Source organism: Schistocerca serialis, chromosome 2 (assembly GCF_023864345.2).
Source record: "Schistocerca serialis cubense isolate TAMUIC-IGC-003099 chromosome 2, iqSchSeri2.2, whole genome shotgun sequence".
Lineage (NCBI taxonomy): Eukaryota > Metazoa > Arthropoda > Insecta > Orthoptera > Acrididae > Schistocerca > Schistocerca serialis.
Window position 1 is genome coordinate 550,065,716 of NC_064639.1, and position 16,050 is coordinate 550,081,765.

Genomic DNA, 16,050 nt, shown 5'->3' on the forward strand with positions numbered 1-16,050 from the left:
AAACTGAGCCCTGTGGCACCCCATTCTCCTGGCGAAAGACGTCGGACAGGACAGAACCCACACGTACCCTGAACTGTCGATCCATTAAAAAGGCACGAATAAAACGAGGGAGGCGACCGCGAAGGCGCCATGTATGTATGGTGCGGAGAATGCCCGCCCTCCAAAAGGTGTCGTAAGCCTTCTCCAAATCGAAGAACACAGCCGCGGTCGGGCGCTTCCGCAAAAAGTTATTCATAATGAAGGTCGACAAGGTAACCAGATGGTCAACAGCAGAGCGGCGCCTACGAAATCCACATCGTACATTGGTAAGTAGGTGTCGAGATTCGAGCAGTCAAACCAAACGAGAGTTAACCATTCGTTCCATCACCTTACAGACACAGCTGGCAAGGGAGATGGGTCGATAACTGGAAGGTAAGTGCTTGTCCTTCCCCGGCTTAGGAATTGGGACAACAATAGACTCGCTCTAGCATGTGGGAACATGACCCTCAATCCAGATACGATTATAAGTACGAAGAAGAAAACCTTTACCCGCAGGAGAAAGGTTCTTCAGCATCTGAATATGAATAGAATCAGGCCCTGGAGCGGAGGACCGTGACTGGGCAAGTGCATTTTCGAGTTCCCGCATGGTGAATGGGGCATTGTAACTTTCACGATTCGAGGAGCGGAAGTTAGGTGGCCTTGCCTCCTCTGCCTGTTTTCGGGGAAGGAAGGCAGGGTGGTAATGAGCGGAGCTCGAAACTTCTGCGAAAAAGCGGCGGAAGGCATTGGAGACATCCTCAGGGGCCACAAGGACGTCATTCGCGACCGTCAAGCCAGAAACTGGTGAGTGGACCTTAGTGCCAGATAGCCGGCGCAGGCTACCCCAGACAACAGAAGAAGGAGTAAAACTGTTGAAGGTGCTTCTGAAAGCAGCCCAGCTGGCTTCCTTGCTTTCTTTAATAACACGACGACACTGCGCACGTAATCGTTTATAATTAATACAATTCGCCATTGCAGGGTGGCGTTTAAAGGTGCGTAAAGCACGTCGACGAGCACGTAAAGCGTCTCTACATGCTGCAGTCCACCAGGGGACCGGTACGCGACGTGGAGAAGAAGTAGTGTGAGGGATGGAATATTCAGCAGCAGTGGGAATGACTTCCGTGAGGTGTGCGACCTGACTATCGCAGCTTGCGAAGTTTTGATCCTGAAAGGTCGCTCTAGAGGGGAAGAGCCCCCAGTCTGCTTTGGAGATGTTCCAACTAGTTAAGCACGGAGATGGGGTATGATGCTGGAGATGGATAACAAGGGAAGTGGTCGCTCGAATACGTATCAGAAAGAGCGTATCACTCAAACCGGCTTGCAGGTTGGGCAATACATATAGAGAGATCTAAATGGGAGTAGGTGTGAGTTATGTCCGAAAGAAAAGTTGGGGCAGACAAGATTGAGGTGGTTGAAAAGGTCTGCTAACAGGGAGCCTCTCGGGCAGGATACTGGAGAGCCCCAAAGGAGATGGTGGGCATTGAAGTCTCCAGTTAACAAAAATGGTACAGGTAGCTGAGCAATAATTTGCATCATGTCTGCCCTGGTAACGGCAGACGACGATGGAGTGTAAACGGTACAAATGGAAAATGCAAAAGTGGGGAGAGTAATTCGGACGGCAACTGCCTGCCGGTGTGCAATGTGATGGGATCGTAGTAAATATCATCCCGGACCAGCAACATAACCCATCCATGAGCCGGAATACCTGCCACAGGGGGTAGGTCAAAACGCACAGAGCCATAGTGTGCCAAGTCGGTTTGATCGCATGGGCGTAGTTTCGTTTCCTGGAGAGCTACGATGAGCGGACAGTGCAAGCGTAGCAGCAACTTTAAGTCCTCTCGGTTGGAGCGAATGCCTCGAATATTCTAATGAAGAAGTGCCATCGTGAGAAGAAAAAGGAGAAGCAAGGTCACCTCGAAGGCCGCTGAGGGCCTGGCTTCGATCGAGCACTGCCGCTGCTATCAATAGGCGGACAGTCATCGTCCGTTGGTTCTATAGGTTCGTCGGCCATCTTGTTAAGATGGCCGGGAGGGGGAGCTTGTTCCGCCGGTGAACGACCAGATGTTCGGCTACCAGCGGTGCGGCCAGGCGAAACGGATGACGGCCTGGGGCGGCAACCGCTGGGTGGCGCAGGAGAAGAAACGCGCCGTGGCGGAGAAGGAGAACTTTGCTTCCTATGAGCCTTCTTGGAAGGTCGTTTAATGGAAGTACTGGTCGATGGCTGGGAGCTCGAAGTACGTAGGAAGTCTGCACGGGACGGTTCCGTCTTGAAGGCCTGTGTATCTGACTTCTGGGTCTTAGTCTTGGCAGAAGGTGATGAAGGTGCTTGTGTCTTAGGGGTGACGGGAGGAAGAGGAGACGTTGACCGGGCGATCTTAGCACTGGCCGAACGGACGACCGTAGTGCTAAAGGTCAGATCGCATGTCTGCGTCGCCACCTCCCTGGTAGTCCGAGGAGAGGCGAGGACAGTACTGTATTTCCCCGCTGGGAGCAGCGTGGGCTTCCTACTAGCAAATAGCTTGCGAGCAGCTGAGGTGGACACTTTCTCTTTGACCCGAATTTCCTGTATACAGCGTTCATCCTTGTAGATGGGACAATCGCGGGAGGACGCTGCATGGTGACCGTGACAGTTCACGCAGACTGTCTCATGGGCGTTCCTGCCACAAGTGACACATTTAGCCGCATTAGAACAAGACTGGCGAGTGTGATTAAAACGCTGACACTGGTAGCAGCGCGTAGGTGTCGGGACATAGGGGCGAACAGAAATAACCTCGTAGCCCGCTTTGATGCGCGACGGCAGCTGAACACTATCAAAGGTCAGGAAAAGTGTCCGGGTCAGTACAAGGTCAGTGTTGACCTTTTTCATTACCCTAAGGACAGCCGTCACGCTCTGCTCAGCGAGCAAAGACTGAATCTCCTCGTCAGTCAATCCGTCGAGTGATCTAGTATATACCACACCACGCGACGAATTCAAAGTGTGGTGAGCCTCCACCCGGACAGGGAACGTGTACAGAAGTGTGGCCCGAACCAGTTTTTGTGCCTGAAAGGCGCTCTCAGTTTCTAGCAACAAGGTACCGTTACGCATCCTGGTACAAGACTTGACAGATCCGGCTATGGCATCTACGCCCTTCTGGATAACGAAAGGGTTGACAGATGAAAAATCCTTTCCATCCTCAGATCGAGAAACTACGAGGAACTTTGGGGCAGGCGGTAGTACTTTTGTCACTGGTGGCCGGTCAAGTTTCCGTTTTTGGGCAGAAGTCGAGAGAGAAGAAGAAGAGAAATCCATTGCGGAGGAATACCCCATGATTGCCAGCGTCTCCGATGGTGCGCTCCTTCCTTGTGGGGACCCTCTCAGAGGGCACTCCCGCCTTAGGTGAATGTTTACACCTCAGGTCACACCTCCCGAGAAACGGACGGAAAGACCAATCGGCATGGTCTGAAGGTGTCAGCTCAGGCAATCACCCCTCCCTGGGCCTGGCCTTTACCAGGGGGTACGTGCGAGCCTTACTTGTTTACCCGGGGCGGGGAATTACGCGTTACCCCGTCACCGGATACGCGTGCGAACGCTTGGGTCGGCCTTCAGGCACGCACAGGGAGGAAAGAAGAAGAGGAAAAAAAAGGGAGAGAGGGAGAGAAAGGACAGACTATCTCAAACGCCGAGGCGGAGACCAGAGGGTGGACAAGAAGGCAAGGAAAAAAAAGGCTAGGAGAAGAAGGCAAGGAGAAGAAGGCAAGGAGAAGACGGCAAGGAGAAGAAGGCAAGGAGAAGAAGGCAAGGTAAAAAGTAAGGAAGAAAGTGAGAGGGAGAAGGACAAAGAAAGGAACCAAACAAAGGAAGGAAGAAACCAGAAAAAGTGAAAAACCAAAATGACCACAAATATAAGTCGTGGAACCGTCCGTCTCCGGACACAGGTGCAAACTACCCCCTTGTAGGTGTTGGGCAACTGTGCCATTAATTCCCTTCATCTCATTTCGAATCTGTACCTAGTTATTGTTCTACCTACCTATTCCTCACCATTCTTCAGCACAATATTTGAAAAGCCTCTATTATATTCTTGTCTGTTCAGGTTCACGTTTCAAAACTACGCGCCAGAAAGCAACCTTCAGAAAAGACTAACATGTTAACAAATTTTTGTTTTTCAGAAATGCCCTTCCATTAAGCCATAAATTCTCCACATGAATTTTCCTCTGTCAACCATAATCTCTTCAGTTCGGAGCAACTATTTTGTTTGGGGAAGCCAAGGTATTTCTCGAGCTTGTTAGTACCAAAAATGGTGTAGGTATTGGCAGATTTCCTTGTAACGAAACCATTTGCCCATCTTTTACTTAAAAGGTGCTCGATGGTGTTTCAGAAGTTAAGTCACTCATCGTTTTCTGCCAAATATCATATTTTGTCTGGGCACCTGCCAGACATGTTCAAGGCAGACAACTACAACCGGTTGCAGTCCCGAAGCGTCATCGAGTGTTCAATACTCCGGGAAATATCAAGATTTACTTTCAAGATGTCACCAATTCGCGTGCACGATACGACACAGCCTGGCTGGTACACCGGGTATCATCCAACACCAAGCAGAGCAGTGCAGTGACACACGAAAGGCAACCACCCTACCTTTTAAGATACTTCAAAACGCTTATCGGGATTTCGACAGTTTTCTTAATGTAGTTACGAATTCATCAATTTACTGAACACGTCGAGTGCATTTTGATCGCCGAAGATAACTTGTGAAAAATATTAATTTCCTCAGCCACAGTTCCCTCAGAAGTATTATTAACATCTAAATTATAGTGAGAGGACATTACTTTTCATTCTGCAGGTAGTAGTTCCTTGTCCTCATATTATCCATACATTATAAAGATTTTTAAACGTGTTGGTTCTCCGTTGACACTTTACACAGTCGCAATCCAACACTCATAATCTTGGTTATTTTGGTCGCAAACTGCATCTGAAGTCTAATTATGTTCTTCGTGAATGTTCATAACTTACCTCCGATGTCAGTTGCCTAACGGATCTCATTAATACAGTCACCAAGTATAAAAAATAGCTTTCTGAGAATCAGTTGCTTTTATTATCCAATACTCACACTTTTCGGCAGCATACTGCCATAATCAGGTGACTAAATGTTGTATATACATCAGTTATTAATTGCTGATGCATGTGAACCAACGAGAAGATTTTTTCGGTGATTGTTCCAGTGAGGTTCCGAATGCTATAGCCCTCGTCCATTGAAATTACTTTATTGTAATGCGCAAAGCATGTTGTATATTAAGACTGACTCTCATATTGTGAGAATATGTCCCAATCTGGCATATTAAACGCAGGAACAAATACACCACCATCACATCACAAGGCCAGAGTCGTGCTACAGTGGTTTTAGGAGGAAAATAGTGAACTTCGTCTCGGCCATCATACTGCGTAACCGTTTCCACATGCCTACTAAGGACTTGTTCCACCCATGCCACACAGAATCGCCGCTCTATTGCGTTCCGCTATGGCCCCACAGACTTCCGATTGGGTTTAAATTCGGATAGTTGGTTGGCCAGGGGAACACGATGAACTCGTCCTGGTGCACTCTCACCGATCACGTACACTGTGACATGTTGCATTGTTCTGCTGGTAGATGCCATTGTGTCGAGGAGAAACAAACTGCATGTAGGGGTGGACGTGGTTCCCAAGGATAGATGCATACTTGTGTTGATCCAGTGTACTTTCCAGAAAGATGTGATTACCCAGGGAATTCCACGAAAACATTTCACAGGCTATAACGCTCCGCGATTGTTTGGGGTGTTTGCTTTCAGACGTTTCAAGCCGATGGAGCTTTAAACGTGGTTTAGCTGAAAAGGCCACCGGTGTCCACTCAGTGGTCGTCCAGCTACGGCACTGGCGTACAAATTCCACCCTTCGCCAGCGATGAACTGCGGTCAGTATGGGTGACTGAACCAGGCGCCTGCTGCCGAGGCTCAGACACCGCAACACTCGCTGAACGGTTGTTGAGGAGACGTTGTTGATAGACCCTGGCTTCGTCTGGGCGATCAGTTGCTCAGCAATTGCACGTCTAATCGCCTGTACGTATCTCCGCACCCGTTATTCGCCCTAGTCATCTGTGGCCCGTGGAGCGTCGCAGTTGCCTACGCGAAGGTTTCGGATAGCGCCATTTTGCCATGTGTGCTTTAACCTCGGCGGCACACGAACTGTTTACGACTGTAGCCGTTTCGGAAATTCTTCCGTCCTTGGCCCGAAAGCCAATGAAAATGGCTCTGAGCACTATGGGACTTAACATCTATGGTCATCAGTCCCCTAGAACTTAGAACTACGTAAATCTAACTAACCTAAGGACATCACACAACACCCAGCCATCACGAGGCAGAGAAAATCCCTGACCCCGCCGGGAATCGAACCCGGGAACCCGAGCGTGGGAAGCGAGAACGCTACCGCACGACCACGAGATGCGGGCGAAAGCCAATGATTATGCCCTTCTGGACGTCAGATAAATCGCCCTGTTCCGCATTGTGACAACGAACGCACTGTTCTCCGTCTCCCACCGATACGCTTTATATACTCTCCACTGCTAGTGCTACCTTTTGACGTCTGTGAGTGGTCAGAAAGAAAAATAATGTTTATTACGAGCTTTATTTATATTAATTTGGATAGTTATAGAGCCATGTTTATAAGTAAATGCGTGTCACAACAGTTTTGTGGCTCCTGATGCATCTTATTCTTTCTTTCCAGGTTTCGAGCTTGTTCATGCCTCCAAACTTGGCAGTGACTATTGCCAAGAACCCACAAAGTCCCGTCCGAAAGATGCTGCACCACATCAAAATCTTATCAGTCGGAGGGGCTGTAATGGACGCAGAGACTCAGCTTTTCGTTGAAAAGGAGCTTGGTAAGCGGGTCAGCCAGGGGTGAGTGCAACAACAGACTAAGTCAGATATGGAGGTAAAATAACATAGTTCTTGATTTAACCCCTCGAAACTAACACACAGCTTCGGAATTGACAACAATTTTCTAGTCTAAGACAATCGAGGGTGCGAAAATACACAGTGTATTTCCATCAGCAATGGAAGGTAAGTATTTGATACACTCGTGCAGGCAAAACGTCAGGAAAATCGTTAAACATAAATCGGCCGAAGATTCCGAAAAGGAACCCACAGAAAATACATCAACTGAAGATTTATTAGTATTCTAGTGCAAAAATACTACGAACATTTTTACAGGCAACTCAATGAGAGTTAGTTCAGAAGTAACATTACTTTCCTCCCCCCTCCACACACACACACACACACACACACACACACACACACACACACACACACAAACAAACAAACACTACTTTCCCCTCCTCCAGCTTCGATAAACACAAGTATTAGTTGCGAACAAAGTTTTGATATATGACAATATTTCTGCAGGCGCTGAACTGATCCTACGTAACACAAAGGTTATTAAAAATGCGGGTTATTAGAGTTTAACGTGATAAGAGGTTCATCTGGAACATCCTTCGACCTCTTCGTGATGAAAATATTTTTTCTAATCAGTGTTTTGAGCCAAACTAATAAATGACTTGAAATTAGTGTCTCATTTCATTACAGCCAAACTGTGTGCATACGTAAAATAAGCTGTGCGGAAATGAAGTAAAGTTAGTAGCTTTAGACATGTTAAATATACATGTTTTATAAAAGCTGAAATATTTTGTTGTATTTTTTGGCGTACAAACCCATTCAATTAGCATCATATTACGTTAATATTAAATATGATGATAAAAGGAAATTTACGTTAGCACGTGCAGTTTGAGAACGTTCGTGACTTACCTATATGAATTCTCTATCTTCTGTCTATATCTACACTAACAATGAAACTGTAAAACTATTGTTTGTTTACCTCATTTCAGCAAAATTGGATCACAGATAAAAAAGAAAACATAATTTAAAGTTTTGTGTAAAATTCGTCTGTCTGTTCGAACACGTTAAACTCCAAAATTACTAGAAGAAATTTCGTGTGGTTTCCGCAGGTACAGTGGTTTAAAGTTTTATCTAGAATCGTCAGCTCAGCTTAGTAGTTCAGATGTTTAGTCATCACATCACAGTTCATCAAAGAACCAGTAGATAGCATCGTTAGTTTAGTAGTACACCAAAGAACCAACAGATGGCCTTGTTAATTTTCTTTAAGACAGTGATGCATTTTGGGAAGTTCACATCAGTTACAAAATTAAGCACCGTAATCTTATCATTACGAACACAGACTAACAGCGAGTTTACTTAATTGATTTCGCTTTGTGTATTAAAAACTGAACGACATTGTTTTATTTCTTTCGATACGTTTTATTGATATTCTTTTCTAGGAAAAACAAATTTAGTAAATTTGCGTCGTGATTTACGTGGCTATGCATTAAATTTTGTTTTCGATTTGTTTATGAAGAAAATAGCCTAGAAAACGGTCGAGACTTTCTGAATACATTAGAATAGCTAAACGACTGAGCAATATTGGGCTTCAAGAATCCAGTGAAGACGGTGAAGCGAGAATTGCTCCTGCTCGCTAACATGAAGCTTTAGCCCACCGTTTGGGAAGTTCTTTCGAAAGCAGGGCGTGACATAATTCTGATCGAGAGCGTTCTGCATTATCTCGCACCCCTTAAACAAAGACACTTAAAGTTACTTCTCTCCAACGTAGCAACAAAGAAGAAAAAAATTTGACGGAAAGCGTCGCTAGGGAGTAAAATTGTGTACCTCGAATCCCACTTATTTCTAACAATTTACCATTTCGCATTAACGTGTCAGTTCCCAGTGAGCTTATGTTATTTTATTACCACAAACAAAGCATAAAGCCAGACGTTGCATGTGGCAGGCGTGGACCTTAGGGTCAATTACTTTACGCCTTTCTGTGGCTCTATATCTGTATGTGTGTTACTGAAGCAAACAAGGTCTTCGTTCACGTCCCCAATCCCCAATGATACTACTTCAAATGATGTATACAAAGGAGGTTTATAAATAAAAAATAAATTCCACATGTATGAGGTTCTTGTGCACAGGTATCCAAGTAACGCTGGGTTTCTCAGCTAGTGGATGAATAAGACTTAGATATTAGATAAGTGAGACCATGTGTTTGATTGGGGTACAATTATGGGAGTAGGAGGACAATGAGAGTTTTGGGCAGAAAATCCTGGAATTGACCACATCAGCATCAGGCTTCCCGGAACTGCTGATACAAGTATCTGGCACTCAATGACAACAGTATCAGCATTTCCAGAATTTCCTCCTCCTCCCCCACCCCCTCTCTCTGCGGCCAATGATGCTATGTCTGTGCATTAACTTCATAGTGCTCTCTGCTAGTTGCATCAGGATTTCGAAGCACCAATGGTGTGCAAGTACAGCCCCCCACCCTTCAAGCAGTTTTAATTTTTATGATTCGATTGTGTGAACACTAATTTCTTCGCTGTCTGTACATATGTCCAGTATGAAGCACCACCACCACCAGCAGCAGCAGCAGCAGCTAGCAGCTAAGAAGAAGAAGAAGAAGACTATCAGTAAGCATTATTGTTGTTGTTGTTGTTGTTGTTGTTGTTGGCGTTGGCATGTGTTTCGCTACACTTCACCAATATGTAATTTGACTGGATATGCATCTGAACGTATGGATGTAGGCCTAGCACCTCACAGTGTTTTTGATGCGGTCACTGGGACAGGGAAAGTTCAATGCTTGGTACTAGGGTAGAGACTATGTGGTCCAATTGGGACAATCAGTGTAGCCTGACAGAGTTCATAGAGATAGAGATGACAAGTGAATACAACTCACAGCATACTCCAATCAGCATTAGCGTGTTAAAGGGTGCGGTGTTAATTGTCAGAATGTATGGAGAGAGGGCAGAGCAGCGTACAGAAATTCAGGGCCCTTTCTTGTCCTTGAGTTGGGAAACTGCGCCCAAAAGCGGAAGAATCAGCAATGATCCACGGCATGAGGATGCAGAAGGCAATGCATTAAAGACACATAATATGTATCCACAGGACATGTGGCCTGTAACTGAAAAAAGTATCATAATGATTTAACCATTGGTAAAAGATTCTGGAATAGCTCCCATTCGGATCTTCTCATTCGGATCTTCAAGAGGGGACTGCCAAGGGATAGGCGACCATGAGAAAAAGATTGATTAACCAACGAAAGGATAACGATCTACGAGTCGGGGCATGGAATGTCAGAAGCTTGATTGTGGTAGGGAATGTAGAAAATCTGAAAAGGGAAATGCAAAGGCTCAATCTAGATGTAGGGAAATATCAACAGCAGCAGGAAATTGTATAACGGGATTAGGATTCGTTATGAATAGAAAGGTAGGGCAAAGAGTGTGTTACAGCGAGTAGTTCAGTGATAGGGTTGTTCCTGTCAGAATCGACAGCAAACCAACACCGACAACGATAGTTCATGTGTACATGCCGATGTTGCAAGCTGAAGATGAAGAGATAGAGAAATTATATGACGATATTGAAAGGGTAACACAATACGCGAAGGGAGATGAAACTCTAATAATCAACGGCGACTGGAATGCAGTGGAAGAAAAGGTTACGTTAGAATATGGGCTTGGAACAAGGAATGAGACGGGACAACGACTAATTGAGTTCTGTAATAAATTTTAACTAGTAATAGCGAATACTCTGTTCAAGAATCACAATAGGAGGAGGTACGCTTGGAAAAGACTGGGTGATACGGGAAGATTTCAGTTAGATTGCATCATGGTCATATAGAGATTTCGAAATCAGATACTGGATTGTAAGGCATAGCCAGGAGCAGATGTAGACTCAGTTCACAATTTAGTAGTGTGGAAGAGTACTCTAAAGTTCAAGATAATAGTCAGGGAGAATGAACGCACAAAGAATAGGGACCCGAAAGTACTAAGGAATGAAGAGATATGCTTCAAGTTTTTCAGGGCTGTAGACAATGTACCAGCGAATAGCTCAGTAGGCTGTTCAGTTGATGAGGAATGGACATCTCTACAAAGGGCAGTCACAGAAGTTGGAAAGAAAAACATGGGTACAAAGAAGGTAGCTGCAAAGAAACCACTCGTAACAGATGAAATACTTCAGATGATCGATGAAAGATGGAAATGCAAAAATGTTCAGGGAAATTCAGGAATAGAGAAATACAAGTCACTTAAGAATGAAATAAGTGGCAGGTGCAGGGAAACCAAGGCAAAATGGCTGCATGGAAAACGTGAAGAAATCGGAAAAGAAATGATTGTCGGAATAACTGACATAGAACATAGAAAAGTTAAAACAACTTCAATTAAATTAAAAGCAAAGGTGGTAACAGTAAGAGTGCAATGGAAATTCCATTGTTGAATCCAGAGGAGGGAATGGGTAGTTGGAAGGACTACAGTGATTTCATTTATAAATGGAAGGAATAGTCTGATGACAGAAGAAGGAGTAGGAGTGGATATAGAAGAGATAGGGGATCGATTATTGAAATCAGAAATTAAGAGAGCTTTGGAAGACTGAAAATCGAATAAAGCAGAGTTGTAGATAACATTCCATCAGTGTTTTCAAAATAATTCGGCCAAGTGCCAACGAAACGACTATTTACGCTGGTGTGTAAAATGTAGAGTCCGGTGACATACCATCTGACTTTCGGAAAAATATCTTGTACACAATTCCGAAGATTGCAAGGGCTGACATGTGTGAGAATTATCGCACAATCAGCTCAGCAGCCCATTCATCCAAATTACTGACAAGAATAATACACTGAAGGATGGAAAAGAAAATTGTGGATGTGTTGGATGACGATGTCTTTGGCTTTACGAAAGGTAAAGACACCAAAGAGGCAGTTCTGCCGATGTTCTTCATAATGGAAGCAAGCCTAAAGAAAAATAAAGACATATTAATAGGATTTGTAGACCTGGAAAAAGCGTGCAACAGCGTCAGATGGTACTTGATGTTTGAAATTCTAAGAAAAACAGGGTAAGGTATAGGGAAAGGCGGAGAATATACAATGTGTACAAGAGCCAAGAGGGAACAACGAGAGTGGAAGAGCAGATGCGACATGATCAGATTAAAAAGGGTGTAAGACAGATAGATGTTACAGGGATGTAGTCTTTCTCCCCTACTGTTCAAACTATACATTGAAGAACGAATAATGGAAATAAATGAAAGGTTCAAAAGTGGAATTAAAATTCAAGACGAAAGGATATCAACGATAAGATTCGCTGATGACATTGCTATCTTCAGCGAAAGTGAAGAAGAATTACGTGGTGTGCTCAATGGAATAATCGGTCTAATGTGTACAGAATATGTTTTAATAGTAAACTGAAGAAAGATGAAATTAAAGTAGCAAAAATGAAAATAGCGAGAAACTTAACATCTGGCTTGGTGATTACGAATTAGTTGAAATTAATTCTGCTACCTAGGCAGCAAGATGTCCCGTGATGTATGGAGCATGGAGGACATAAAAAGCACCGGCAAAAACGGCATTCCTGGCCGAGAGAAGTCTATTAGTATCAAACAAAGGCCTTAATTTGAGGAAATTTCTGAGAATGTATGTTTGGAGCACAGCATTGTATGGTAGTGAATCATGGGCTGTGGGAAACCGGAATAGTAGAGAATCGAACCATTTGAGATGTGCTCCTACAAAAGAATGTTGAAAATTAGGTGGATTCATCAGGTAAGGAGTATAGAGATTCTCTGTAGAATCGGCCAGGAATGGAATATATGGAAAACAACAACAAAGAGAAGAGGCAGGATTGTGTAACATCTGTGGCATCAGGGAATAACTTGCATGGCACTAGAGGGAGCTGTAGATGGCAAAAACTGTAGATGAAGACAGAGCTTGGAATAGATCCGGCAAATAATTCAGCATACAGGTTGCAAGCGCTACTCTGAGATGAAGAGATTCGCACAGGAGAAAAAGTCGCATCAGACTAGTCAGAAGACTTGTGGATAAAAAAAAACCTGTCGAATTCCTCAGGATTGTGCCTAATTACTTCATGTGAGTCACAGCCTTTTACCCAGTAGATGAAACTGTCTGCATCAACATAAAGTATCTTACGGTGAGTGAACTTTGGTTTTGCAAAATCGAGGTAGAATCGGTGCGTGTGGAATTTGGAGAGGTCTAGAATACACACATCGATACAGACATGTTTTGTGGACTACATTGAGAGAGTAGTCATCACCGCAGCGACTAGTCCTTGACTGAAGGTTGTCGCCAACTTAAATCTTGGCCTGGCAATGTAATTTCTTGTCCCATAACGCCCATTCAAACCTAAACTAAATAAACTTGACGATTTCTCACACTCTCCATGATGCAGCCGAAAACTGAATTATTCACTAAATTATAAAAATTCATGAGATCCCCTTTCCAGTATTAAAATAAATGTAGTTCTTCAACCAGGGATGCTGCTTGAAGATGCTGTGGGTAATTCTAACAACTTTCATCCTCAACCTGAAACATTGTTGGAGGTTTCTATAGTGTAGAATGTATCTCCGCTTATCTCCCAGCGTTGTCACCAGCTTGAGTACAGAACCATTTCGTGGGACTAGGGGCTCCAGACACGTGAGCAAGTCGCTGTACGTGTCGTGTAGATTGGTCTGGCTTTAGGAAATATCCCTCATCAGCAACTAAAGTCACATATTGGACCTCATCCTTCAATATGAGCATTTCATCTTTGGACAGGTATCGGTACCCTCGAGAGAGATGAGTTTATTGCATGGCATGCCAGTGGAGATAGTTACACACAAGTCAAAGATGTAACTCATATCGTGAAATGGCTGCTCTCCTCCTGCTAATTCGCGTGTTATTCACCTTGGCGTACCTGAGCATGCAATTGGGGCGTTCCCAGTGAATCCCGCGTTCGAAAAAAAGCAACATATTAACATTGGTCAACAGTTCGATGATAATATGTCTTTTTCAACACTGCGTCCCACAGAAGCTCTGATGCTGTGTAATAGAAGGTAGGATCCAGAGTTTACGTGCCCAGGCCTACAATCTGGAATTCCTCAAAAATGCCTGCGAGGTAATGCACATCTGTCTCCATCTACAATTTAACATATCCGTTTAAATCAGAGATCCTGTAGTCCTGCCCAACAATCACCGTGTGCTGATACTCCGCATCTGTTACAGCAGCCTGTGACTTTGCTGGTGAATGCCGTTATGTCGTGATTTCACAGAGTCACTCCATATAATCCAGTTAATCATATGGAAAGACTCCCTTCTTCGTCACAAGCAGAAACTTTACATCATCCCCCTGGTGATATGAACATCCTTCTGATGCATTGTCTCAGCAAGTTTTTAAAGCTGTGCGTGTATGAATTAAAATAAATCCAGGAAGTGTAGCGCTATTCTTTATGTGATTCGCTTGGTGAATGAAATGTTTTCTACATTGTCAGATACGACACCGACGTTATCATTCTTCAACGTGACATCATCCAAGTGGTCAACAATCAAGTGAGCATAATACCCACTCAAATTATGTAAGAAGATGGATATATGTCGTGGAAGTTAGTATTTCAACTTTCATACATTGTGCGCTGCAATGCAGAACTTTCCCATTAGACGACAGTGATCTCTGCCTGGATTTTCTGCTTTTCTATCCAATGGCAGCTCACAAATATTATATTCGCCTGCTCATATAAGGCATCTTTCCCCTGCGGTTTGGTCATTGTATTCTTTACCATAACCGTCAACAACACTCAAAGCAAGTTTTTCAAGCACAGTGAGAAATCATCTTTCAGATTTATTCACGAGGTATGATTTGAATATGTTAAAAGTGCAACCGTAAGAGTATAAAACACGATATACTGTTGCATAATGTACATATCGATCTGTAAAAGTGCTGTGACAGGCTCTGGGATCAACATAACGTGTCACAGGAATGAGTAAGCACCGAAATTCAGTGTATACAACGAAAGGATAGCATTCCGGGTAGTGGGCATTCTTAAACTTTAAGAACATTTTACCTTCAGTGCGAATTTCCACATGAACTGGTTTCTGGCTGGAACAATGAATCAAATGTGTTTATAAATGATCACTCATAGGGAGGGAATTGAGACATCTATGGCAAAAATACATTATCTCCTTATTTTTACTTAGTTTTTGAGATAAGTAGCCAGGACATGTTCTTGATCCAGACTCAGCGATGCTTCTCACCTTTGAAGAATAACAGTAGATCCATATATTTGGGACGCTGAACCACTACTTTGGAAAAGTGGAGTCCAACTATTTTATGCTTCAAATATTTTGACTTTCTTTTTTTTTTTACTTATGACCAGATCATAAATTTGAACTGAATACTGGCAGGTCTGGGATTGTGATGGGAAATGAGAGACCTTCAAAGTAATATGCTCATGGACTTTAGCTGTCTTGTACGTATCTGTATGATACGCAAGTTTTGGGTAGTTCCTTTCACATGCCAGAAGCGACCCTGCGAAGCAATATTTATCACCCTTCTCCAGATTCCAAATGTTAAACATTCCCTGTTTAGAGGAAATGTCTTCTGGAAGATGGATGAAACTCGACCCTTCCATTAACTGGATCAAACACAAGAGAGTTCATGTCATGCTGGAGTACACTGCTGACTGCCTTTCCAGGCCCTCTTTTTTGCATATCGGAAGAACAGCTTAGTATGAAGTTCTCGTTAAAAGTTAAATATCACTCAACAATTGACTTGCCCCATGATATAGCGCCATCTGTCACCCAAATTTCAGCAATGATTTTCTCTGAAGCAGCCCTCATTGGAAGGGTGACATCAGCTCACTGCACAGAACTGGTTTTCACGTGATGTTGGGATACGGCTGGCTGTTGACAATTTCAGGAAGGTCCAACTCTGCTTGGCAAATATACAAAAAGATTGCCAGATCTCTGTACATCGTATTAGTGTTATCAATGTGGCATTGCAAGATTATCATCCTTGAAAATAACAGTAATCACAGAGTAGTCTAATGGAGCTGTGTGATTCACCTGGCGTTCATTATCAAGACGGGCTCGGTGACTTCTACTACGGCTAGACCCAGGACAGTGCGTGATGATCAGTCGAAAAGTGAGCATGGCAAATCTCACGCCCCAGG